The following is a 27834-nucleotide window of genomic DNA, read 5'->3' as shown; positions in this document are numbered from 1 at the left end:
TTTCAATGTTTGTCGGCGCTTCGGCCGCCTCTTAGGGGTTCTCAGCAGGTCCCCCTCTGCTGTTTCAATGTTTGTCGGCGCTTCGGCCACCTCTTAGGGGTTCTCAGCAGGTCCCCCTCTGCTGTTTCAATGTTTGTCGACGCTTCGGCCGCCTCTTAGGGGTTCTCAGCAGGTCCCCCTCTGCTGTTTCAATGTTTGTCGGCGCTTCGGCCGCATCTTAGGGGTTCTCAGCAGGTCCCCCTCTGCTGTTTCATTCTTTGTCGGCGCTACGGCCGCCTCTCAGGGGCTCTCAGCAGGTCCCCCTCTGCTGTTTCAATGTTTGTCGGCGCTTCGGCCGCCTCTCAGGGGTTCTCAGCAGGTCCCCCTTTGCTGTTTCATTGTTTGTCGGCGCTATGGCCGCCTCTTAGGGGTTCTCAGCAGGTCCCCCTCTGCTGTTTCAATGTTTGTCGGCGCTTCGGCCGCCTCTTAGGGGTTCTCAGCAGGTCCCCCTCTGCTGTTTCAATGTTTGTCGGCGCTACGGCCGCCTCTTAGGGGTTCTCAGCAGGTCCCCCTCTGCTGTTTCAATGTTTGTCGGCGCTACGGCCGCCTCTTAGGGGTTCTCAGCAGGTCCCCCCTCTGCTGTTTCATTGTTTGTCGGCGCTACGGCCGCCTCTTAGGGGTTCTCAGCAGGTCCCCCTCTACTGTTTCAATGTTTGTCGGCGCTATGGCCGCCTCTTAGGGGTTCTCAGCAGGTCCCCCTCTGCTGTTTCAATGTTTGTCGGCGCTTCGGCCGCCTCTTAGGGGTTCTCAGCCGGTCCCCCTCTGCTGTTTCAATGATTGTCGGCGCTTCGGCGCCTCTTAGGGGTTCTCAGCAGGTCCCCCTCTGCTGTTTCAATGTTTGTCGGCACTACGGCCGCCTCTTAGGGGTTCTCAGCAGGTCCCCCTCTACTGTTTCAATGTTTGTCGGCGCTACGGCCGCCTCTTAGGGGTTCTCAGCAGGTCCCCCTCTGCTGTTTCATTGTTTGTCGGCGCTACGGCCGCCTCTTAGGGGTTCTCAGCAGGTCCCCCTCTGCTGTTTCAATGTTTGTCGGCGCTTCGGCCGCCTCTTAGGGGTTCTCAGCAGGTCCCCCTCTGCTGTTTCATTGTTTGTCGGCGCTACGGCCGCCTCTTAGGGGTTCTCAGCAGGTCCCCCTCTGCTGTTTCAATGATTGTCGGCGCTTCGGCCGCCTCTTAGGGGTTCTCAGCAGGTCCCCCTCTGCTGTTTCAATGTTTGTCGGCGCTACGGCCGCCTCTTAGGGGTTCTCAGCAGGTCCCCCTCTGCTGTTTCAATGATTGTCGGCGCTACGGCCGCCTCTTAGGGGTTCTCAGCAGGTCCCCCTCTGCTGTTTCAATGATTGTCGGCGCTTCGGCCGCCTCTTAGGGGTTCTCAGCAGGTCCCCCCTCTGCTGTTTCAATGTTTGTCGGCACTACGGCCGCCTCTTAGGGGTTCTCAGCAGGTCCCCCTCTGCTGTTTCAATGTTTGTCGGCGCTACCGCCGCCTCTTAGGGGTTCTCAGCAGGTCCCCCTCTGCTGTTTCATTGTTTGTCGGCGCTAACGGCCGCCTCTTAGGGGTTCTCAGCATGTCCCCCTCTGCTGTTTCAATGTTTGTCGGCGCTTCGGCCGCCTCTTAGGGGTTCTCAGCAGGTCCCCCTCTGCTGTTTCAATGTTTGTCGGCGCTACGGCCGCCTCTTAGGGGTTCTCAGCAGGTCCCCCTCTGCTGTTTCAATGTTTGTCGGCGCTACGGCCGCCTCTTAGGGGGTTCTCAGCAGGTCCCCCTCTGCTGTTTCAATGTTTGTCGGCGCTACGGCCGCCTCTTAGGGGTTCTCAGCAGGTCCCCCTCTGCTGTTTCAATGTTTGTCGGCGCTTCGGCGCCTCTTAGGGGTTCTCAGCAGGTCCCCCTCTGCTGTTTCAATGTTTGTCGGCGCTTCGGCCGCCTCTTAGGGGTTCTCAGCAGGTCCCCTCTGCTGTTTCAATGTTTGTCGGCGCTTCGGCCGCCTCTTAGGGGTTCTCAGCAGGTCCCCCCTCTGCTGTTTCAATGTTTGTCGGCGCTTCGGCCGCCTCTTAGGGTTCTCAGCAGGTCCCCCTCTGCTGTTTCAATGTTTGTCGGCGCTTCGGCCGCCTCTTAGGGGTTCTCAGCAGGTCCCCCTCTGCTGTTTCAATGTTTGTCGGCGCTTCGGCCGCCTCTTAGGGGTTCTCAGCAGGTTCCCCCTCTGCTGTTTCAATGTTTGTCGGCGCTTCGGCCGCCTCTTAGGGGTTCTCAGCAGGTCCCCCTCTGCTGTTTCAATGTTTGTCGGCGCCTCGGCCGCCTCTTAGGGGTTCTCAGCAGGTCCCCCTCTGCTGTTTCAATGTTGTCGGGCGCTTCGGCCGCCTCTTAGGGGTTCTCAGCAGGTCCCCCTCTGCTGTTTCAATGTTTGGTCGGCGCTACGGCCGCCTCTTAGGGCAGGTCCCCCTCTGCTGTTTCAATGTTTGTCGGCGCTTCGGCCGCCTCTTAGGGGTTCTCAGCAGGTCCCCCTCTGCTGTTTCAATGTTTGTCGGCGCTTCGGCCGCCTCTTAGGGGTTCTCAGCAGGTCCCCCTCTGCTGTTTCATTGTTTGTCGGTGCTACGGCCGCCTCTTAGGGGTTCTCAGCAGGTCCCCCTCTGCTGTTTCAATGTTTGTCGGCGCTTCGGCCGCCTCTTTGGGGTTCTCAGCAGGTCCCCCTCTGCTGTTTCAATGTTTGTCGGCGCTACGGCCGCCTCTTAGGGGTTCTCAGCAGGTCCCCCTCTGCTGTTTCAATGTTTGTCGGCGCTACGGCCGCCTCTTAGGGGTTCTCAGCAGGTCCCCCTCTGCTGTTTCAATGTTTGTCGGCGCTTCGGCCGCCTCTTAGGGGTTCTCATTAGGTCCCCCTCTGCTGTTTCAATGTTTGTCGGCGCTACGGCCGCCTCTTAGGGGTTCTCAGCAGGTCCCCCTCTGCTGTTTCGGTGTTTGTCGGCGCTTCGGCCGCCTCTTAGGGGTTCTCAGCAGGTCCCCCTCTGCTGTTTCGATGTTTGTCGGCGCTTCGGCCGCCTCTTAGGGGTTCTCAGCAGGTCCCCCTCTGCTGTTTCGATGTTTGTCGGCGCTTCGGCCGCCTCTTAGGGGTTCTCAGCAGGTCCCCCCTCTGCTTTTCTGCGTGATTATTATTGTTTTATTCATAAGTACAGTGTATAAAGTAATGTGTTACTGTACAAATAGATTATTTATCACTGTCATCAGTTTACTGCCTAATTGGAGCTTGCACTCTACATTCCCTCTCTCAGAATGTATACACACTAAGGTTTTGAGTCCCATCTCCAGTACACTGGAACCTCATCAGGGCATGTTTTACAGATATTTTCAGTATCACAAGTGAAATAATTTGCACCTTTTGTGTGAGCCAGTAATTAATACACCTGTGCACCATCTAGGAGATCCATAAAACATGCACTGTCAGGGGCCACTGAGGAATGGAGGTGGGAAACTTTGCCATGGGGTACATTTATAAAATACCAGTATGTTTTTGGTATGTGGGAAGAAACCAGAACAGCCACAGGAAACCCTTATATAAACACCGGAAGAATATACAAACTCCACACAGATAGGGCCCTGGTCATCATAGTTTAGTAATGTAGTAAGAGGTGTTATGTTTTATTTGTGCTACAAAGAAAGAGATAAGGTATATCCATCTTAATTATCACAGCTGAGCAGAAGGCTATCTAAAGCTATTTTAATATGTATCCTAAAGTTTTGGGAATGGTCGGCCTTCAAGTACAATGGTATGACTGTCACATGAAATGTGCAGGAATTTCCCGCTGTATTCCCCAGTGGAAGTGGAATAGATAGACAATCTGAGAAATAATAGATGCTTGGAAATGTCATACATGTTATGTACAATATAAGTAACTACTAACTATACTTTGCAATATTTATAGCAGATAGAAATTCTGTCTTACAGTTATTTTTTAAGACTATAAATTGTAATGCAAAAGTTCACATATTATTAAACGCCCTCTGAAATGGCAAATCAGTCAGGAATGTGAGTGCAAGCTCTTGGTTCTTGGACCCGAATAAGGGTTTGAGACAATTAGTTTCCCTGTAAGAGGTCACATATTACAATGATGAAAATACAGAAGGATAATTATGATACACATAGTAATAGCTGCAATACAATTGTAATTCTTATTCTGTCCGATTACAAGATATACTCAGGATATCAAAGATAAATATTAGAGATGAGGGGTTCGGTTATGGATCGGATCTTCCCCCCAAAATCAGATCTCAGAACGAGGCAAAATGTCATCTTTCACGAACATCTTGGCACAGAAGATAATGTTTTGCCTCGTTCTGGACTCAGCGGAAAGACACTAGCAGATGTACCCAGTTTTGCTCAGGTAGCTATTTACTGTTTCCATTTCCAAGATGGAAACAGACCTCTCCAGTAACACATTAATCCTAAATGTGCGGATCGGTTTTACTCGGATTTTAAAAACGGCATGATATTGGCTATCCGGCTGTGACGTGTTTTTGATAGCCAATAAGATAAATCCAAACTAATCCGAACTTGCTGTAATGTGACAAAAAGAACCGAGTAAATCCGAACCCGCACATCTCTAATAGTTATGCATCATTGCCATAGTAAGACATTACCCTCCCTCACCTATGTACTAACACATTCCACTCCCTCACCTCTATAGTAAAACACATTACCCCTGCTCACCCCTTTAGTAACACATTCTCCACCGTCACCCATGTTGTAACTCATTCCCTTCCTTCACCCCGTAGTACACATTTGACATTTCCTCTCTCACCTCTGTAGTAACGCAATCCCTTCCCTCACTGTTGACGTAGGGGAGCCACACCAACTGCCAGTGTTGAGTGGCAGCAGTTGGAGTGACAGTTGGTGTTTGAATTCTGAACTGTGCTGCATGCACGATGCGATATACTGTGTGTGTATAGTATATATATATATATATATATATATATATATAAATAAATGTTTAAAAAATGTGTATCGTATCACATATATGTGGTAACCTTCCCGAATTACCCCAGCCTTTCAAGAAGAAATTCCCATACTGGTCACTAGGTTTAGGCAACTTATTTTTTGTTAAGTGTTGTCACGATGACGCAACAGTTAATTTTGCACTAAAGGTATTTTGTAAATTAATTGTAATTTGTTGACATTGATTTTTATAATTGTATTGATATGTGCATTGCACTATATGTACTAATCTTTTAGTTGATTGATACAACAATTTACCTCAATACCAATAAATGAATGTATGGTTTATACAATGAGGATAAGTACCTGATAAGTACCTGAGTTTGGGCACTGTACCTCAGGGTGCGTCTCACAGCCGGAAGGAGACGCTCAGGATGGTGGTTCCCTATACAGCAGCGCATGCAGCTGCCAACTGCCGCCCGTGTGCTGAGAGTTCCGGCTCCTGCCTGCCCACTCAGGTCTCCTGCAGCTGCTGCAGCACTTGCACAATAATAATTTAAAAGGAGCACTGGGCACTACCATTAATAGTATGGGGCAGCTCTCATAAGTCCTAGCCATATGAACCCCTTTTTAGTACAATTATATTATATTCTACGGCTATTGGGTCATGATTCCAGCCGCAGGACAGATTAGATCTACATTTGTGTATTTGTAAATTCATTTAGACAGAGAAAAATGCAAACAGACCAGCTCTTTTTTTGCCAGGTTATCACCCCCCATCCCCCCCCCCAATGATAAATTACCAGAAAAATAAATCGTAAGTTGCAAATTTTGGGCAAAAAAAAAACGTTGAAAAAAGATCGAAAGCTATTTTTTTTTCCAGGAAATGACTGTTCCATGTAAATTGGGGGTACGTTAAAATGGGTACAAGTATATTTTCATGTTGTAAAAACACAGTTTTAAAAACTTAAAAAAACGCCTGCTGCGACTGCGTGCGATGTTTAAAACACTTGACGCATCCATATCGCCCATTGAAAAATCAGACCCAATACGTTCAAACCATTTTCAAATTTATTTTTTTTTGCCCAAAATTTGAGCTTCTTTTTTGGCTAAAGTGCGCAACTTACAATTTTTTTTACGGTAATTTATGATTAGGGGGTATCCACAGGGTTCTGAAAGAAATCCCTACATTTTTAGGTAAAAATAGGGATTTTGCTTTTTTTTTGCCTGGTCTGGGATGGAGAAAACTTTTCTCCAGTTTTTTTTCGCCTGTTGTAGTTTTTTGGGCGGAAACGCCCGTTTTCACCAATGGCGATAGAAACGTTTGTTTTCGGTGCTAATTGATTCAGGCTCTGAGTGTCTATTACTGCATATTGCAAATATATATTTACTACTGCATCCTGGCACCCAATGTAATTGTTATATTTGGAAATCCTTAAACAGACGGCACTTGTACAAATAAAAGAAACATGAGGCAGGGTAAAGTGGGTTAATTTGCCTCATGTTTGTTTTATACCTGCAATATGCCACCTGTTTAAGGATTTTATTATGTCCTGTCACTATGTACAGTAGGAGCTATAGGACGTCACCATGACATTAGAATATTGAAGGAGAGTACCGCTGATACAATATATTCTATATCTATCGATATATACATAACAGGGCTGCTTAACTGGAAAAATAGGTTCAGGAAATGGGGGTGGAGCTATAGAAAGTTTTTCTATAGCTATTATATACAGGGCCTGATTAACAATGGGGCGGGTGGAGCTACAGCTCCAGGCCCCAAATGAATATAGGCCCATATGAACGAAAATGCCAGTGCTGACAGTTTATTACTTTTTTTCTGTCCCATCAGCTTTAGCAGCATTGCAAAGTCTAATTCCTACTCTCCCCCAATAGTCCCTAGCCACGCCCATTCAACCCACTAACCCCGGCTGTCCTTAGCTTATCCCCTGCCCATTCACCTCACTGAAGTCCCAAGCCTCATCTATTCAACTTCGCTGACCGAAGCCCGGCCTTAATGCTGGGGAACCTTTCAGTGTTTTTAGTATGCAATATGTAAGTGTGGGGATATTAGATAAAAGATGCTAGTATGCGTCGTGCATCTACGTGTTTGTGGAGTACACCGTGGTACGTGTTTTGCGGGGTTGGTCATATTATGTGTATTAATAAATGTGTGTATTGTTTTAGTAAGGACTTTTAACAGTGTTCTGTTGCGTAGGAAACGCACAATGCTAAATAATAACATAGTGCTGTATATTTACTGATACTATGTGGGATTCGCAAAATGGCGCTGTGTGACCTCGCAAAATGGCGTCATGCAGACTTTAATTTTAACAGATTCTGGGCCTGATTCAGAGCCAGACTGTCTGAAAGAGCGCTCGCTCTGAATCAGGGCGTTTTTTTTCTCTTCGTGCGGCCTCCTGGCCGCTCGCATAGCTGTGGGTGACCACCCACAGTTATTGCGAGTGGCCGGGTGATGGTCGCGATGGTCGAGACCATCGCGACCATCTTGGCTTGCGACGAGACCATTGCGGTAGGGTCTCATTCCCGCAAGGCCCAGTGAGCTTCCGGCTCTAAATAGAGACGGAAGCTCACCACTGACATCACTCGTGATGTCATTGGGGCCGCCCCCAAATGGCAGGCATTCCTTTGGGAACGCCTCCCTTTGGCCAGCCACCCCGCATGCCCGCCTCCCAAATGGGGCGAGCTGTCAATCACCATCGACAGCTCGCCCCCTTTGGTGAGAGACTTGGAGCAACAGAGCACCCGTCGCTAGCCGGGTCTCGCGCATGCGTGCGTTGGAGCCGGCTCCGGTGTGCGCAGTGGCCAAACATCGACCCGCTCGCGAGCCCATAGCGCTTGCGAGCGGGTCTGAATCAGGCCCTCTGTCTCAGCCAATCATCCGGCTTCGACAACTGCAATCGCAGTCCCGATCGCAGTGGAGTGTTCGTGCACTGTGATGCATACGCATGTGCAGTACGCAACAATCATCCCATTGCGTGCGTAATCGCAGGTGCGATGCTTGCTGAATCAGGCCCTAGGTGTGCTCCCACACACCGACATCGGGGTCGTTCCATCATTCGTGCATGATGGTCGTTCACAGGATCGTGTAGATATATCGTTCCATCGGATGATCAGGCATCGTGTAGGCGGGTCTCCTAGTGTGTACCCAAACTTTCACTCCCTGGTGCCAACCCTCTCAACACTGGTGGGTTTGACTTTTGTTGGGTTATGGTAGCAGCAGGCAGATAACAAATCCTAGGTTAATAAATGTGGGCTTTACACACAGGTCATATTTAAAAAAGGGATCATAGGGACTGATTCAGAGATGGACGATTTTGTACAGTAGCTGCGACTTTGGACGCAGCTGCTGTGCAAAAATAGTCTAATGTCTGCAGAGGAAGGAAAAGACGCCTCCTGTCGGCATCTCAGATCTGACACCTGCAGGATCAGATCAGCATCGTGACCATCACATCCTCCAAAATGGCTGCAGCCTGTCAATCTCTGCGTGCAAGGACACGGGGACCATTCTGCACATGCGCAGTTTCCCCGCCTTTGGAGATGTGCGCAAACCATCAGGTTCGCATACATATCTGAATCAGGCCCATAAAATTGCATCCATTTTCTCCGGCATTGTCTATGCCCTTCAAGCCCACATAGAGATCAGTTATACTTAGGGAAGCCAATCCTGGTATCAGCGGGAACCCTGGGATTTATCGCTACAAAGTCTGGGATTTAAATTCCAGGATTGGTGCCTCGACTCACGGGATTTTCGGGATTAACTCAGTGGCCACTGCGGAAGGCTCCAGTGCAGGCTGTGCAGCTTTTTTCACCCTGGGCAGCACCAGTCCAGAGGGCTCAGACGCTGCCCCCGGGCCTCCTACAGCTATGCAACTGTGTGTGACGTCATAGGGGTCATGCTGCGCAGACGTACGCCTCAAAGTGGAGGTTGACTCTCTCTGTCTGAGCCTGAGGACTGCAGCGACTGTGAAAGAACCACGGTGACACACTGCTTGCCTGGTCCTGTACTCTGCAAAATGACTATGCTGTGCCTGTAATTGTTCTTCTTGAGGAGGGTGAGTCAGTGTGTGACAGTAACACACACACAGACGCTCACAATTTCTTCTCAGTGTGGGCTGAGGGTGAGGGCTGGGCTGGCTGGCTTCCTGTGACTGTTCTGTATATGGGGGCCATGATGGGGATGGCTGGGGCTTGGAGGCCATGAAATTTTTTTTTTCTGTGGGGCTGGCGGCCTATTTTCATTACCGGGATTGAGATTTTTTTCAATCCCGAATCCTGGGATTGAAAAAATGAGGCGGGATTGGCTTTCCTAGCTATACTCATTATTACATTTAGTCCCAGGGCCAGCATCAGGGGGGTACTGCCGGTACTAATGTGCTGGGCCCGTACTCAGAGGGGGGCCCGCAGAGTGCAGATGATACAGCCTGTGAACGGCTTGTTATGCTGGGTACAAATTAGACGATGTATACCTAGTGCAATGGGACCTAACAACATCCTCGACGGGCGATGTCGCTAACGACCTGCGGGAGCGCACATATCATGGGTACACACTAGACAATGTACCCGATATGTGGCTCCGATCTGCGGGAACGGGCGATATATCGTCTAGTGTGTGAACCTAGCATTAGTCACAGACACATGTCTGCTTGTGAGGACAAAGCAGTTTGCAGCTAGGATCAGCGGTACGCTGTGGGCCCCCCTATCAGTGTCAGTCACTGTGATACTGACTAGCGGAAGATGTGTGCCCCTTCTCATAGGAGAGCAAAGCAGAGGCTGCAAGACTGCACAATTTAAGGTGGTTACACCCTGGACGATGTGTACCTGGACAATAGATTGGCCCAACAGGTCGAGATATAGTACCGCGAGTGCACATTAGAGAGATGTAATAAACAACAGAATGATCCCTTGCTCCATTCTTCATTACCTGCAGGGGCGTATCTATAATGGATGCAGGCTCCTGGGTCCAGGGGGGCCCCGCATTGCACACCCTGCACCCATAATCTTACCTCTCCGAAGTCCCATGACGGCGCGGGGGTCCGGCGCTGTAAAACGACTGGAAAATGGCTGCGGCGGCCATTTTCCCATCATTTGCGCATGCGCAGTACAGGAAAAATGGCCACCGCGGCCATTTTCCCGGTGATCTGTGCAGACACTGTAGACTCTGGGCATACTCTAGTGCCCAGAGTCTTTAACTCTGGCACTGGCAGCGCACAGCTCAGTGCGCTGCCGGGCGGAGAGGAGGGGGCCCGTGTCGGAGACTGCACGCGGGCCCCCTCCTCTCTAGAAACGCCCGATTACCTGCAATGGCGCCACAAACTATATCATCTGGTTGACCGAGTAGCATGTCCGACCAGACGATATCGCATGCGACCATGGGAGGGCATGGATTGGGTGTACACGCGATCGTACGATCCGGACGATATTTCATTCCAATTTGTTTTCGTTAGGGAACATGTCGTGCCGACATCATCCCAGCTTTATAGTGTCTCTGCATGACCTGTCCATACTTCTCCTCTGCAGGGGATGATCATGAGACAGATAAATCCCCTCTCCCGACCCCCTCTCTGAGTCCCCGCCCCTTCCTGCTTTGCTCGTCCTCCCCAGCAAGCTGAGTGTGAAGCTCCGCCTCCCTGCACCCTTCCAGTCCCTATCCCGAGTCCCCGCCCCTTCCCTGAGTCCCCGCCCCTTCCTGCTCTGCCTGGACTGGCTCTCTCTCCTGCAGGCAGCATGTGAGGGAAGACACTGAAGGTGCCCACACATATAGCGACATTTTACACGATCTGGCCGATTTCGACGAATCGTGACGACGAATCGGGTAAAAAAAGTACAAATCGTGAGTTTATACTCACGGGCACGATGCCGATGCGCGTCCCTGCTCGTCGTACATCGCATTTTCTGATCTGCCGTGCTGTAGGGCAGATTAGCCAACCATGAACACGATGGAAGCAGATCGTGAGGGTTTTTTCCCTCATGATGAATCGTACGATTCATCACACAATGCGGAATTTGACTGACAGAAGCCTGGACACGCCCCATCACCATCTTGTGCAGCATCGTGTATGGAGCAAGACAGTAGCACATTGAGGAGCCTGCACACTGGATTCTTGTTTTGGACAAGTTTTGGTGAGTATTGGTACAGTTGAAATACAACCACATTGACCACCAATATGTGCTCCCCACTGCCCACCAATGTGTGCCCCCAGGTAATAAATGCATGACCCAGCCACCGCCTACCGTATTGAGGCGGGCGGTGGCTGGGTCATGCATTTAAGCTCCCACTGCCCACCAATGTGTGCCCCCAGGTAATAAATGCATGACCCAGCCACCGCCCGCCGTATTGAGGCGGGCGGTGGCTGGGTAATGCATTTAAACTCTCACTGCCCACCAAAGTGTGACCCCAGGTAATAAATGCATGACCCAGCCACCGCCCGCCGTATTGAGGCGGGCGGTGGCTGGGTCATACATTTAAGCTCCCACTACACACCAATGTGTGTAATATAACAAAAAAATAAATAAATAAACACGTATTTTACAAAATAATCACCATACATTACATTTAAAAACACACATTATTTAAAGCTGGGGGTCTTCTACCTTTCGGTCTCCAGCTGTTGTGGAACTACAGATCCCAGGATGACCTGCCACCCACCTTTGAAACTGTTTTTAGGGCATCCTGGGATCTGTAGTTCTACCACAACAACAGGCCCAAAGGTGGAAAACCCATACTGTCAAACAAAGAAAAACAATAAACACATGACATTCCTGTAAAAGAAAGCATGATTAGAATACCATAACAAACCTTTAAAAACCTGTAAAAAAAATAATATTAAAACATAAAAAATGTGAACTATAACAACATTACATTTAACAAAACTATATACACAAATATTTAAATCTCCTTTTTTTCTTATTCATAGATAATGTCCATGGATTCTGAACGTGAATTTGTTACAGGATTCATTGAAATCCTGCACTCGAAAGAGTGTCTGTGGAAGATCAGTTCTCGGAAGTACCACAATAAGTCGCACAAGTTGGCCGCACTAGAGGAACTTTTGGTGTATACGAAAAAATACATATCTGATGCAGACCTGAAAACTGCACGGCAAAAGATTCAAAATCTCAGGACAGTGTACATCAAAGAAAAAAAGAAGGTGGATGACTCCAAAAAATCAGGAGCGGGCACAGATGAAATATATACTCCTGCACTGTGGTACTACCATATGATGTCATTCATCAGTGAACAAGAGCCTCAAAGGGAATCTATCATCTTGATGTCTGAGCGTGAGGGAGAAGAGGAGGTTGCAGAAGTCTTGGTAAGTAGTGACACAGTTTAAACCAAAATCCTTAATATTTTTGTTGTTAAATCCCAAATGTCCAATTTAGTCAGTAGTTCACAGACAGTCCTCCTGCAATGGTACAGTACCTGGTCCATTGAAATAGGTCATGTACTCCTCCCTCACTTCTTTGGCATGTGCGGTGGATGTTGTTGTAATTGGTGGTGCAGACACAGATGTCAAATGTTCAATGTCCTCCAGGGGTCCTACATCTTCTGCTCTAGCTGGGACAGGTCCTCGTTGAGTAGATTTTCTTCGCAGAAAGTTGTGCAGCACACAGCACGCCATCACGACCCAGTTTATCTTCTCCACATGTAGATTGATGGTGGTGTGGAAAATGCGGAAGCGGTTGCTCATTATTCCAAACGCATTTTCCACAATGCGTCGTGCCCGGGATAGACGGTAGTTGTAGATCCTTTTCTCTCTGGTCAGGCCCCTGTGTGCAAATGGCTTCATCACATGTTCATGTAATGCAAAAGCCTCGTCTGCAACGAAAACGTAATTTAGGCCGTGCTTTGTCTGGTCCAGTGAGGGCAAGTTGAGGGTTTTGTTGGCGAGTCTCTGGTAGAAAGCCGTCTTTTTGAAGGACCCACCATCTGAAGCATGGCCATTCTTGCCGACATCCACAAACAGAAATTCGTAGTTGGCATTCACCACTGCCATGAGAACGATGCTGAAGAATCCTTTGTAGTTGTAGTAGTATGATCCCGTGTTGGCAGGTGGGTTGATGCGGATGTGTTTCCCATCGATGGCTCCTCCGCAGTTAGGGAAATTCCAACATTGTTCAAAATCTTCCGTGATGCTGGTCCACTCCTCCACGATGTTAGGAAACTGTAAAAATAGTAAAAAAGGGGTTAAAACATGACTATAATTTTTTTCATATCTTTTTTTCCTATATAGACTCCCACCCAACACCCTGATTTAGCATCCACAACGGACCTCAGTCTGCTCGGTGGTGACAGTGATCCGGAGAATAGCACACAAGTGGAAACTCCACTTCCACCTGGACCCTCATCTTCTCAACAACCCCAAAAAAAGAAAAAAAAACAAGGGAGAAAGGAGAATCTTACTGAACGTGAGGACAATATTTTACAAAACGCAGAACGGCTGCTGCAGAAAACCCCAGATGCAATAGATGATTTCACAGCTCATGTGAACAGCACATTGAGAAATATGGATACAGATATCCAAAGAAATTTTCTAAGGTTAACCCACGACCTATTGAGTCACTATATGAGCAAAAATCTCACAAATTCTACATAATTGCAGATCCAATACTATTTTCCCCTGCCCCAAATAGGTATGTCCATCCCCCCCCCTGCCCAGTTAGATATTACTCCCCCACCAAGCACCCCAAGCACCAGCACGACCTTGTATAATGCTCTGCTGGATGCAGATGAGTTGCCCCAATATACAGAGATGTAAATTTATTTGATAAGTAATTTGGTTGTTTTTTCTGTCTTGCTTTTAATGTCACCAAATTTTATGAGTTCTAATAGGTGCTTGCTGCATGGGATAGGGTGGTGATGACGCTATTTGGACAAGGTCACTACGCACATGGCACAAGTACACATTGCTGGAAGCTGGGGCCACAATGTACACTTGTGCCATATGTGTATTGGCCTGTGCAAACTGGCGTCTGACCCACCCTATCACATACAGCCGGCTACCTATTGGGATTCATAAAATTTGGTGATAATGTTCTTTTGTGAACTTGTTACAAAAAAAGTATATTGCACACAGTTTAGTGCACACTTTCAGTTGCCTGCAGGTCAGTGCACATTGTACTAAAAGAAGGCAATTTTTTGCTTTATGTTGAGTAAAAAATAAAAATTATTCTTTGCACAAGAAACCAATGTGTGGTGTTTTTTTTTTACTTACCTTGCAATACTGGTACTGTAGCACTTTTACGATGGCTTTGCAGGTCTCCGGAATGATGACGCCCAAAGACTGAGGTGAGATGAGTGTCCCAAACTTAGGTCTTCCAGTGATCTTCCTGTAGCCAGGTACCTTAGGGTAGCCACCAGTCTGTCTTCAGCAGGGATTGCCCTCCGCCACCTTGTGTCCTGTCTCTGGATGTGGGGGGTCACCAGATGCAGCAATTCTTGGAAGCTGGCGTCATCCATGCGCAGGTAGTTCCGATAGTCGTCCGGGTTATTCTCCTTGATTTCCATCAGCAGGGACATGTGAGAGCGGGTATCCCTTTGTAGCAGCCACTCCTTGGTCCAGCATGCTCTCGTCCTTCTTCGCTGGGCCCTCTTCCTAATCTCCAGGACGCCAGCTTCAGCGACCAACACTCTATACCGATAGGGATGCATCAGTACAGAATTCAGGAACAGGTTAGAATGCAGGTAGGTACCTCACACTTGCAGGTAGAATAACCTTTATAAAAGGCAAGCCAAATACAAAGAGCACAGTAGCAATGTACAGGATTCAGCAGGAATACACCTAGCCTCATCTAGTAGCAGAGCAGAATGTACACAGAGTTTAAAGGATGCCTGCTTTTTATACTCCCTAGATAGCCCCTCCCATTGTTATGGCTATTTAAATTTCCCACTAATAGTCAAGAGCCTGTTTTTTTTTTTTTTTTTAACTCACGATTTGTTATGGCCAATCTCACGATGTGTACGATCCGATAGATCGTGAGATCGCAACACAGATTGGGTGTCTTCTTTCCAAAATAGTGATCACGACGGCAAGGGAGCTTCCGTGAAAGTTCATGAGGAAATTGGCCATAAAATCGTATCGTGAGGACATCGGTATGTGTGTGGGCACCTTAAGTCGCAATGCGATGCGACTAGGGTGCACCAGGAGACAGTGTGCTGATTAGTCTGATATGTGACACTTGTATTTCTGTGTGCGACTGGCTGTCTCAATCAGCGCGCAAAGTGCGACAATGCAGCGACCACTGATTTTTCCCACGCCAAGCACCGTTTACATTCTCAGTCGCAGACACAGATATACAAGTGTCACATATTATATTAATCAGCACAGTCTCCTGGTGCTTCCTAGTGACATTGCATTGCGACTTAGGGCCATATTCAATTTGAGGCGAAAAGTCAGTTGCCGGTCTTTTCGGAGCCAAAGGAGGTTTTGGAAGTGAAAAGTTATCGCGCTCGTCCACGCGATTCCTCGTATTCCGTTGCATTTTGGCGAAAACGGGACCCGGCGAAAAGGAAATCTGCGATAAGTGCTGTAATTTTAGGGGAAATCAGCCTGACACCCTCCAAAAGATGCTCTGACATGTGGGTTCACTATGAGTACCCCCGAATAGCCCTGCTAAAGGTATGTGGGGTCTTTAAACGGTCTCTACAGGTGCTTTTATGCGTCTTTGACAAACATTTTTTGGGAAAAATAACTAGTCCCATCAAATTTGGGGTACATGAAAATGGATGCAAGCATATTTTTAAGTCCCTAAAGTGAAAAAATCCACCTGCCGCAACAAACCGCAATCAAAAAACACCTGGGGCAAACTTAGGGACCCCCGCACAGTCTATTTTGCTAGTTTAAAAGGTTTGTCACCCCAATTTTTATTTTTTGCTCCCAAAAATAAATACATTTTGCATTTTGTGGAGTGTCCTGTCCTGTGGAACTCTTTTTTTTTTTTTTTTACACAGAATACTTTTGGGGGGACAGTGCAAGGGGTGCAGGGTACTTTTTTTTAGTTTGTACCCCAAAACCCCGATTCTGTACTTTTTTTCGCCACCTATTCTATTGTGAAAACTTATCCCTAGATTTTGCCAAAGACTTTTCGCACCTGTGAAAAGTCTATGAAATTGAATACGGGGAAAAGTGAAAACTGAGTAAATGACGTCATCGGCAATAAAGTATCGCCGATAACGGGTTTTTCGCAGCCTAATTGAATACGGCCCTTAGATGCATTTTCCTACCCTCCAACATGACCCCTTCCACCCGGTACAAATGCTCTGCTCCTGGATTTCTCTCTTAATTAATGATTACAGACACCTGTGTAGAGCTAGCTAAAAGATGAGGCAGGTGTTTCACCACAAGTAGCTGCAGTCATCAATTAAGAGAGAAATCCAGGAGCAGAGCTTTTTGTACCAGGTGAAATGATTAATAATAATAATAATAATTATTCATGCTATTGAACAACTTCTGTTGGTGCTAGTATAATCTGCTTGCTGAGCTCTCGTTCAGGAGAGGCGCCATTGTTTGCCTTCTCTTCCCTATGCTCAGTTTACAGTAAATCCTGCTGCTGTACTGCCTTCTTTGTGATCATCGCCTCTTCATACAATAGCTTGAAGGAGTGGCCTAGTTATATGATTTTTGTAATATAATTTTGGGGGGGAAGGTGGGGGTAGAATTATTTGGGCATTGCAAGGTACATAAATGACAGAAAAAAACACAACTTAGGCCAGACAAAGAGGTGGCAGATCCTCACAGATTATATATTATAGTATTCAGGACCATGTGTGAGAATAGAACAGGGCCACGTGCCCCTTGGGTATACCCAGAGTTTCCAAAGTGCTGGGTCACTCCCAGTCCTCTCTATACTGCTCTACAAACACCCTTGCTGTGCCCACCCACCTGTCCCTCACACACACAGCATTGAGGGGAATCCATTAGTGGGGCACAGTTCTCCTGGAATTGGGACAATAGTCCTGATGTGCGGGACAGTCCCCTAAATCGGGTGCATTGGGTTGCTGGGTACATGACTGATGCAGCTATGGAGGTTACATCGACCATTCTATAGGCCGTATTCACTTAGGTGCGAAAAACTTTTTCGCAGAAAACTGCATCGCGAGTGACATTTCACCATGCGAAAAGTTTCCTCCGTATTCAATTTTGGAGGCTTTTTCGCCGGTGCGGAAACTCCAATGTATTTGAACCTGTGAAAAGTTTTGCCTATGAATAGGTGTCAAAAAAAAGTACAGAATTGGGGTTTTGGGGTGCAAACCTCGGAAAAGCTCCCTGCACCCTTGGGGCAGTCCCCCAAAGGTAAACTGCGTAAAAAAAGTTTAAAAAATACTTTAGATCACCCCAAAAAAGTGTTTTCATTTTGGGGGCGAAAAAGTCCAAAGTTGAGTTACAAACTTAATAACTAGCAAAATAGACTCCAGGGGGGTCCCCAAGTATGCCCCAGGTGTTCTTAAGTTTGCAGGTGGTCGCGGCAGGTGGATTTTTTACGTTTATTAAAAGTTCACTTTAGCAACTTTAAAATATGCTAGCACCCATTTTCATGTACCCCAAATTTGCTGGGACTACTTATTTTCACCAAAAAAACTGCTAAATAATTTTCTTCACCACTAATGCAAAGACATTAAATTGCAGCTATTGAGACCATTTAAGAACCCCAAATACCTTCAGCAGAGCTATTCGGGGGTATCTATAGTGATCCCCAATGTCGATGCATCTTTTGGGGGTTGTCAGGCTGATTTCCCCAAATCTGACAGCACTTTTCGCATGTTACAGTTTCGCCGGATCCCGTTTTCGCTGATTTCTTTTTGATTACGGGGATAAACGGGGACGAGCACGATACTTCTTCGCACTGAAAACCAGTGATGTCAGCGAAAAGTACGGGACTTTTCGCATCTAATTGAATATGCCCCTATACCGGTGATACACTGTAGGGGCCAATTTTGGAAACTGTTGAAAAAAAAAAGTTGTTATTGACAATAAGAAACAATGGGCCTCATTCAGACCTGGTTGCAAGTGCCGATGCGCTCGCAACCTGGTCGATGGTTAGCCTTGCGCACGCGCAGCATGTGCCGCGCTGTGCGTGCGCAAGCCTCGGAGCGAGAGAGAATCTCTCTCACTCCGGAGCTCTCTACAAAAGGGGCGGCTGTCGATGTTGATCGACAGCTCACCCTGTTTTTTGGGGGCGAGGGGTTGTTTCACAAATGGAGGCGTTCCTTAAGGAACTCCTGCTGTTTTGTGGGTGGCCGCACTGACCTCGATCAGAGCAGGAAGCTCCCTGGGGCTTGCGTTTGCCAAGATCCAACCTTAGGGTCTCGTTGCAGGTCGCAATGGTGTTCACCATCGCGACCATCACCCTGGTCGGTTGCTAAGCTGTGGGTGGTAACCCACAGCTTAACTAGCGACCAGGAGGCCACACTAAAAAAAAAAGGAAGTGGCCGCCCTCATTCAGAGAGAGCGATCGCTTCTTGCGACCGCCTCTGAATGAGGGCCAATGTTTTTCTAGTGCAGTTTAGTAGCGGACTGGCTGCCCTGTTCTAGCCCCTATTGTAGTAATCTCCCTTAGGAGCAGATAGTGGACTGGTGAAGGTGATAATCAGGGCTGGCAGGAAAGTGAAGCAGATCTCGTAGATCCTGATCGATCACACAGAAAGAGACAGAACAAAGCCTTTGCTTAAATTCTGGAATTGGACCATAAATAATAACACAAGACCCTTATGGTAAAGGTACCTGAAATCCCATGGGTCTCCTATGTAGGTGGCAAAAATTAGGGTTGACCATCAATGGTTAGCTGGCAAAGGTAGATGGTTTTACCCATGGGCGTAACTACCACAGGTGTAAAGGATGCAGCTGCAGTGGGGCCCAGAGCTGAGGGGGGCTCATCTTCCTTCTCAAAGTTAAATGTGTTATATATTTTTCACCATTGGGTGGTACAAAGGGCCCCTCACAAACTCTTGCTATGGAGCCTTCAATTACCATTTTAACACCCCTGGTTTTACCATTGGTTTCAGAGGCTTGCGCATGCGTGGCTGCGAACTATTGATGTTTCAGCCATAAATTGTCCGACTATAGTTCAAAACCTTCAACTATTGATGGCAGAGCACTCAATGGGATGACACCCTTTCATTGCCAGTATTGACCTTCCTGTGAGTTTTATAGTAGGGATACTCATCACAGTCATAGTTTAGGCTTGCTCTGACCCTGGAAGCGCCCACACAAGCACAATATACCCCCTCTCTATTGCATTCAATGGAAATCCCTACCGAAGATACAGCTTGCCTTATGTCATACTTCCTAACATTTATCCAGGAGAAATCAGGACAAAATAATCTGTGGAAACCATTTATTTATTTAATTTATTTATTTATTTCCAGCCCCAGTGGAGCTTACACTCGTGTGTGTATATATGTATATGTGTGTATATATGTATGTGTGTATATATGTATATGTGTGTATATATATATGTGTATATATGTGTGTGTATATATATATATATATATATATCTATATCCCAATGGAGGCACTCACCAGTCAGATGTAGCAAAAAGATGATTTATTCCAATATTATCATAAAGTTGAAATAGCATAGAGACGTTTCGGTCATATCCAGACCTTTTTCAAGCCAATAGCACATATCAACGATAGCGACAATCAGACATATCAACAATGTACAGCCACAGCTCCAAGATATGTATATATATAAAAATATATTATATATAGACTTTGCACTTGGCTGTCTTGCTATTGGGAACTGCTGTTATGTCTCGATAAAGATCCTTAAATGGGATCGAAACGTCGACTGATCTTATGCACCTTATTGTTTTAGTGGTAAATTAAACCTTTCTATGCCTCTTTACCTGGTGAGTGCCGATAATTTTTATATATATATATATATATATATATATATATAATAGACTTTTTGGCAAACCCCGGCACTCACGTATCCAAATAAATATCCTGCTCCGGTTCCTTCCTGGAGGGACAGCGCCCCCAACACGTCTCCAAGTGACGCCTGTCAGTGGAACTTGCTGTACACAATGTCCGTACCCATTCAGACTGCCAGAGTAATGTAAATGATCTTGGTGTGCAGAATATTACAATGAACTTGGGGAGATGCAGCAGCAATTACTGGAAGCATGAGGCTTATTGTGCGTCATACAGCATAAATGGTGTAAAGTAGGGGGTTATCAGGCATAAAATAAATATTTGGCTTTGGGTCTATGGCGTGAGGTAGTATTAATCTGCCCCTAAGTACAGTATGCACAGTTGGTATAAATAGGGCACGTTAACTATTCATCCTTTCAGTGTAATCTTTATTTTTCCTCCCTAAATTGCTGCATCAACTTTTACTGAATCACATTATTAGTTCAAACAGAATTTCCTTTATTAAAGTTACTGTACCAATCTTTGTCCACCTACTTTAAAATGAGGGTACTCCATTTGCAGCAAAATGACTAATGGAGAGTTACTAAAATGAAACATTTTTTAAAAAAAGTTGCACATTTAGGGCCATATTCAATTTGAGGCGAAAACCTGTTATCATTTTCGCCTGTTTGCATTATCCCTGTATTCAATTTCAAAGACTTTTCATCGGTGCGAAAAGTCTTTGTAAAAAAACAGGGATAAGTTTTCTCCTTCCTTTAGCTGGTGAAAAAAAGTGCATAATTGGGGTTTAGGGGTGCAGGCTTTAACAAAAAATAGCCTGCACCACTGGGAATGGCCCCTCAAATTAATGTATGTTAAAAAAAAAAAAGGGTCACCCCAAAAAATGAACTTTTAATTTTGGTTGTAAAAAAATAGGGAACACACTTCTAAAATAGCTATAATAAATCCACAGGGGTTCCCTTATATGCGGCAGGTGTTTTCTGCATTGCGGATGGTAGCGGCAGGTATATTATTGAAGAATGTTTAAAAAATCATTTTAGGGAGTTAAAAATATGCTTGCACCCATTTTCATGTACCCCAAATTTGATGGGCATAGTTATTTTTTCCCCCAAAAAAATTGCTAAATCCTCTTCTGTATCACCTTCTTCAAAGCCGCATTTATGCACCTGCCGCGGCTATTTAAAAACCCGACTTCCCTTCAGCAGGCAAAAAACGGGGGTACCCATAGTGAACCCCCATGTCTGTTCATCTTTAGGTGGGTCCAAGGATGTTTTCCCGAAAATTCCCATTTTTTTTGCCGCTCCCAGTTTTGCCGGGTCTCGTTTTCGCGTCCTTTGAATACGGGGAATAGTGGGCACGCGCGCAATACTTTTCTGCCTGGAAAACAGGTGAAGGAGGCGATAAGTCCAGCAGGCGAAAAGTCTGGACTTTTCGCCTCAAATTGAATACGGGCCTTAGTTGTAATTTGTTGGCTCTTTAGTCTCCTCTAGGTGGTGCTGTCTGCCTTGCCTTCTCTAGAATGCATTTCTGATACAGGTTGAGTATCCCATATCCAAATATTCCGAAATACAGAATATTTTAAGCATGACTGAGATAGTGAAAATTTTGATTTTTGATGGTTCAATGCACACAAACTTTGTTTAAGGCACAAAATTATTAAAAATAAAGTATATGGTATAAAATGACCTTCAGGCTGTGTGTATAAGGTGTATATAAATCATAAATGCATTCTGTGTTTAGATTTGGGCCCTATAGCTAAGATATTTTAATATGGCATGCAATTATTCCAAAATACGGAATGTTCCGATATCCAAAATACCCCTGGTCCCAAGCATTTTGGATATGGGAGACTCAACCTGTATTGCTCCTGGCTCTATCTAGATATCTAATAAACGGTTATACATTCAGTCAAATACAGTAGGTGTCACACTTAATAATATATTAGGCATGATCTCATTAAATGTTAAAGCTGTGAGACTGCGTCTTTGATTCAATTTTGTTTAACATAGATAGATGTAGAGTTTTGTTGTAATTTTGCTTCCTGTTAGTATTTTGGAAGTTTTTTTTTTCTGTAGTAGCAGCGTTAATTCTTTGTCATGGTTAAAAATGTTGCCTGTACTGTGCATTTTTTAATGTCGCTTACACACTTGCAGGGTGCCTGGAACATTTTGCATGAAGAGCCCATATTTGATTTAGCTATTTCCTAATGATCAGTGACATCACGGAGGCACAAGGCACTTTTTTGCCTATTGCCTCGGTGATGAATATTGCCCCAAAATTGTCGGTCTTCACTGTGTGTAGACGAAGGGGGGGCACTTTAATAGTCCCATATCGCAGGTACCAATAGTGATTAGCCAAAGGCTGCACAGTTACTCTTCCCAGGTTTTCATTGGAAGTCTGATAACTTATTATACGAGCCAGCAGTTAATATGAAGTTATTTTCTCCATTATATTCACTGTACGAACTTTGTAAGAAGCACCAAATGTGTTCTCCTCTGTGTCTCTTTAAAGCAGGATAATAACTTGTCTGGACATTATGTTAATGATGGTACAGTGCCTTTAATGTTGTATTACCGTATATACGCCGAGTATAAGCCGACCCGAATATAAGCCGAGGTACCTACTTTTACCCCAAAAAACTGGGAAAACTTATTGACTTGAGTATAAGCCTAGTGTTAGAAATGGCAACAGCTGGTAGTGCCCCCAATAGTAATTCCCCATGGTTGTGCCCCCAGTAGTAATCCCTCCTGGTAGTGCACCCAGTAGTAATCCCCCCTTTCAGTGCCTCCAGTGGTAATCCCCCCCTTTTAGTGCCCCCAGTAGTAATCCCCCCCTTGTAGTACCCCCAGTGGTAATCACCCCTTATAGTGCCCCCTGTAGTAATCCCCCCCTGGTAGTGCCCCCTGTGGTAATCCCCCCCTGGTAGTTCCCCCAGTGGTAATCCCCCCTTTTAGTGCCCCCTGTAGTAATTGCCCCCTGGTAGTGCCCCCTGTAGTAATTGCCCCCTTGTAGTGCCCCCTGTAGTAATCGCCCCCTGGTAGTGCCCCCTGTAGTAATCGCCCCCTGGTAGTGCCCCCTGTATTCCCCCCCCCAGTAGAGAGAGACGTGATAAGAATAAAAAAAAAATCACTTACCTGAAACTCCCGCTCCTGGTCCCGCCGCTATCCGCTCCTCCGGCCGCTTTCCATGGGAGAGACATCGTCATGACGACGTGTCTCCCATTACCCACTGCGGGAGCCGGAAGATGGCTCCCGCAGTGGGAGCAGCAGCAGCCGCTGAGAGTCTGACAGACTCTCAGCCGCTGCTGATTACACCAAACACGCAGCTGCCGGCTCCGGCGGCTGTGTGTTTGGCAGTGTGTAGCGCTCACCGAACTCCGTCCAGTCAGCGCTACACTTCACTCGAGTATAAGCCGAGGGGGTACTTTTTCAGCACAAAAAATGTGCTGAAAAAGTCAGCTTATACTCGAGTATATACGGTAGTATCCTTCTTTTCCAGTAATATACGATAGCTCATGTAGCCTATAGCCGTGCTATGCAGAACAGCACAAAACGATGGAAGTCAGTTAGTGGCCACTTCAAAAAATTCCTGTGATGCCCAGTGCTCTCTATCTTCCCAGCTTTGCCCCAGGTGCAGGGCATGGCTGTACTGGTACATGGTACTTGCACGGCAGTAATGGCATTTGCAGTAAGATGCACTGCTGTCTTGTACTCTGTATTACATTTGTCACTTTTATTCTATCTATAGGGAACTGCCTGAACGGAAAGAAGGGGAAGGAGAGGAGACCCCAACATTCAGCCACTGGAGCGCCCCCCGTGTGTATGTCATAGCTGTCTGTGTGCGTCCCTGTCTTTAACCACTTCCAATAACTGCATTACTGTTGTCCAACCGTCTCCTGTTTTCTGATCTCCTTTCAGGGTAGAAATTTGGAGAGAGCCTGAAGTTTCCCTTGGAATCAGCATTGTTGGTGGGCAAACCGTTATAAAACGCCTCAAAAATGGGGAGGAGCTGAAATCAGGACATGATTGGACATGAAAGGGATTTTTATTAAGCAGGTCCTGGTAGACAGTTCCGTGGGGAGAACCAATGCCTTGAAGACTGGAGATAAAATTCTAGAAGTAAGTGTAATAGCAAAAACAAACAATACAGTCTTACCGACCAATTGAATTGGAGACGCTGTGCCGCTGTACACATCCCGCAATGTTTGGCTGCGCTCCTATTTGCCTATTAGGGTAGGCTCAGCATCGCTAGTTTTCTATGGGGTGCAAGGAGAAACTAGCGATGTTGCTGGTCGCAATGTAACTTTCCTGAACAGCGCTTCATGGCCAGGCCGCTAATTGAATTGCCCCATTATCCAGCTTTTTCCTTTTCAATTCTGCACTGTATTTGTAAATTTGCAGTATGGTTTGTAGAACTGCCATGATCATTTAATTCTACCGGGTGATGTAGTTGGATTGGGAATAGGAGAATTTAAGAGTAAATTCCAAAATTGAAATGTTCAAAACTTACAGCTACAGTTAATCCGGAAAGTATTCACAACGCTTCACTTTTTCCACATTTTGTTATGTTCACCCTTATTCCAAAATGGAATAAATAAATTTTTGTCCTCAAAATTCTACACACAATACCCCATAATGACGACGTGTAATAAGTTTTTTTGAGATTTTGTTGCAAATTTCATAAAAAAAACCCCACTAATGGAGCATACACACGGTCAGACTTTTCTTCAGATCTGAACGATAATGATTTAAAGAATCGTTCAATCGGTCATATCTGAAGGAAAATCAGACATATATGTCAGATGAACGATTTGAACGATGCGCGTTCCCGATGGTCAGATAACTATATCTGACATCTGTTTGCAGTCAGACTTGGACGATTCCATTAATTTTAATGCGGTTAAAAATCGTTCAAATCGTTCAATCATTCATCTGACAGATCTGACAAATCTGACCATGTGTATGCTCCATAAGAAATCACATGTACATAAGTATTCACAGCCTTTGCCATGAAGCTCAAAATTGAGCTCAAGTGCACCCTGTTTCCACTGATCATCCTTGAGATGTTCCTACAGCTTAATTGGAGTCCACCTGTGGTAAATTCAGTTGATTGGACATGATTTTGAAAGGCATACACCTGTCTATATAAGGTCCCACACTTGACAGTGCATGTCAGAGCACAAACCAAGCATGAAGTCCAAGGAATTGTCTGTAGACCTCCGAGACAGGATTGTCTCGAGGCAAAAATCTGGGGAAGGGTACAGAAAAATATTTGCTGCTTTGAAGGTCCCAATGAGCAGTGGCCTCCATCATCCATAAAATGAAGAAGTTCGGAGCCACAAGAACTCTTCCTATAGTTGGCCGGTCGTCTAAACTGAGCGATCGGGGGATCGGGGGATCTTGGTCACCTCCCTAGTCAGGTAGGTGACCAAGAACCCGATGGTCACTCTGTCAGAGCTACAGCATTCCTCTATGGAGAGAGGAGAACCTTCCAGAAGGACAACCATCTCTGCAGCAATCCACCAATCAGGCCTACATGGTAGAGTGGCCATACGGAAGCCACTCCTTAGTAAAAAGCACATGGCAGCCCGCCTGGTGTTTGCCAAAATGCACCTGAAGGACTCTCAGACCATGAGACACAAAGATTGTACTCTTTGGCATGAATGCCAGGCGTTATGTTTGGAGGAAACCAGGCACTGCTCATCTCCAGGCCAATACCATCACTACAGTGAAGGATGGTGGTGGCAGCATCATGCTGTGGGGATGTTTTTCAGCAGCAGGAACTCGGAGACTAGTCAGGATAGAGGGAAAGATGAATGCAGCAATGTACAGAGACATCCTGGATGAAAACCTGCTCCAGAGCGCTCTTGACCTCAGACTGGGGCGACGATTCATCTTTCAGCAGGACAACGACCCTAAGCACACAGCCAAGATATCAAAGGAGTGGCTTCAGGACAACTCTGTGAATGTCCTTGAGTGGCCCATCCAGAGCCCAGACTTGAATCCGATTGAACATCTCTGGAGAGATCTGAAAATGGCTGTGCACTGACGCTTCCCATCCAACCTGATGGAGCTTGAGAGGTGCTGCAAAGAGGAATGGGCAAAACTGCCCAAAGTTAGGTGTGCCAAGCTTGCGGCATCATATTCAAAAAAGACTTGAGGCTGTAATTGCTACCAAAGGTGCATCAACAAAGTATTGAGCAATGGTTGTGAATACTTATGTACATGTGATTTCTTAGTTTTTTTTATTTTAAATAAATTTGCAAAAATCTCGAAAAACTTTTTACATGTTGTCATTATGGGGTATTGTGTGTAGAATTTTGAGGACAAAAATGAATTTATTCCATTTTGGAATAAGGCTGTAATGTAACAAAATGTGGAAAAAGTGAAGCGTGGTGAATACTTTCCGGATGCACTGTAAATGCACCATGGGACTAATAGTTTGTGGAACAGTTCTGTAAATTTTGTTCCTCCTGGTGACGTCGCCTTCCCGTCTTATTCCACTGAGCTGGACGCCTACCGGTTCCTCACCCCTGGGACTTCCATGGCATAGTTACCAACTTACCCTAAGTTTCAAGGCTTTAAAGATTTGTTCCTGTACAGTTTCTGTATTTTTCAATCTAACCATTTGTACAGTACAATTTGTGGAGCCTATGATCTAATCCCCCGACCATAGGCACACAAGTGCGCACAAACAATAGGGAAAAATTAGTCAGAAGCGAAGCCCAATAACCCAACAATATATTTTTGACTTGTGGGAGGACCTTTTAGAATATGATGAATATACAAACTTCATTCAGATAGCATCTTGCATTGCAAGGAAGCTTAATCGTGTAGTGCAGGACTCTCTATAGGGTGTGGTTACATGCATCTGCTTAGCAGCGAAGTTTGAAAATATCTGTAAATATTAAAGTATTACATATGTCCATTGAGATGTTTACCAGGTTCAATGTTCTTCATGTGTCTCTTGCCAGGAGTATAAGGACCTGTCGGATGACTTATGTTCTGATACAGGGCTCTTTTAGTCTGCTGCGGTCCTTCAAAGCTTTTTTTTGCAACCCCCAATATTTGTGACGATCTCCATAATCTTCTGTATGACATAATTGTATTGTTAGTATTTAGCATAGTCATACCAGAGACCGTAGGAGAGGTAACCAAGTTGTTGGATAATAGTTGCAATTACATAAATTATTTGCCTCTATCGCCGCTGGTGTTACTTACAGGTGCTAACCATTCTGTTACCATTCTAACCATTCTGTTACCATTCTAACCATTCTGTTACCAATCTAACCATTCTGTTACCATTCTAACCATTCTGTTACCATTCTAACCATTCTGTTACCAATCTAACCATTCTGTTACCAGTCTACCATTCTGTTACCATTCTAACCATTCTGTTACCAATCTAACCATTCTGTTACCATTCTCACCATTCTGTTACCATTCTAACCATTCTGTTACCAATCTAACCATTCTGTTACCATTTTACCCATTCTGTTACCATTACAACCATCCTGTTACCATTCTCACCATTCTTTTACCCCAGACAAGTGTGGGAATTGCATCCCACGAACACAGAGTACCATAAAACCTCTGCCTTCGTTATCAACTAGTGAATTTAAATATTAGTTTAAGCTATGGTATCTAGAATTATTGCATTTTATTATTGTACTCCCTGTCTGGCCATTATGTAGATCATTCCCCCCTTCCAGTTGCATTGTTTTAAATGTTGGTACTAATTTGTACATTACTAAATTTGCAATAAAACTGATTATGTGTTTCAGTTGTCAAAAATGTTTCCTATGATAAAATAGTGACACAGAACCTGTATTTGAGGTGTATAATTTGCCTCTGAATATAATTTCCAGGTGTCGGGTGTAGATCTGAGAGAAACCAGACACGATGAAGCTGCGGAGGCCATTAAAAATGCTGGAATTCCCGTCGTCTTCGTCATCCAGAGTTTATCGGCTGCCCCACGGGTGA

Source organism: Taudactylus pleione, unplaced genomic scaffold (assembly GCF_031769625.1).
Source record: "Taudactylus pleione unplaced genomic scaffold, aTauple2 ptg001123l, whole genome shotgun sequence".
NCBI lineage: Eukaryota > Metazoa > Chordata > Amphibia > Anura > Myobatrachidae > Taudactylus > Taudactylus pleione.
This window is presented reverse-complemented; position numbering follows the sequence as displayed.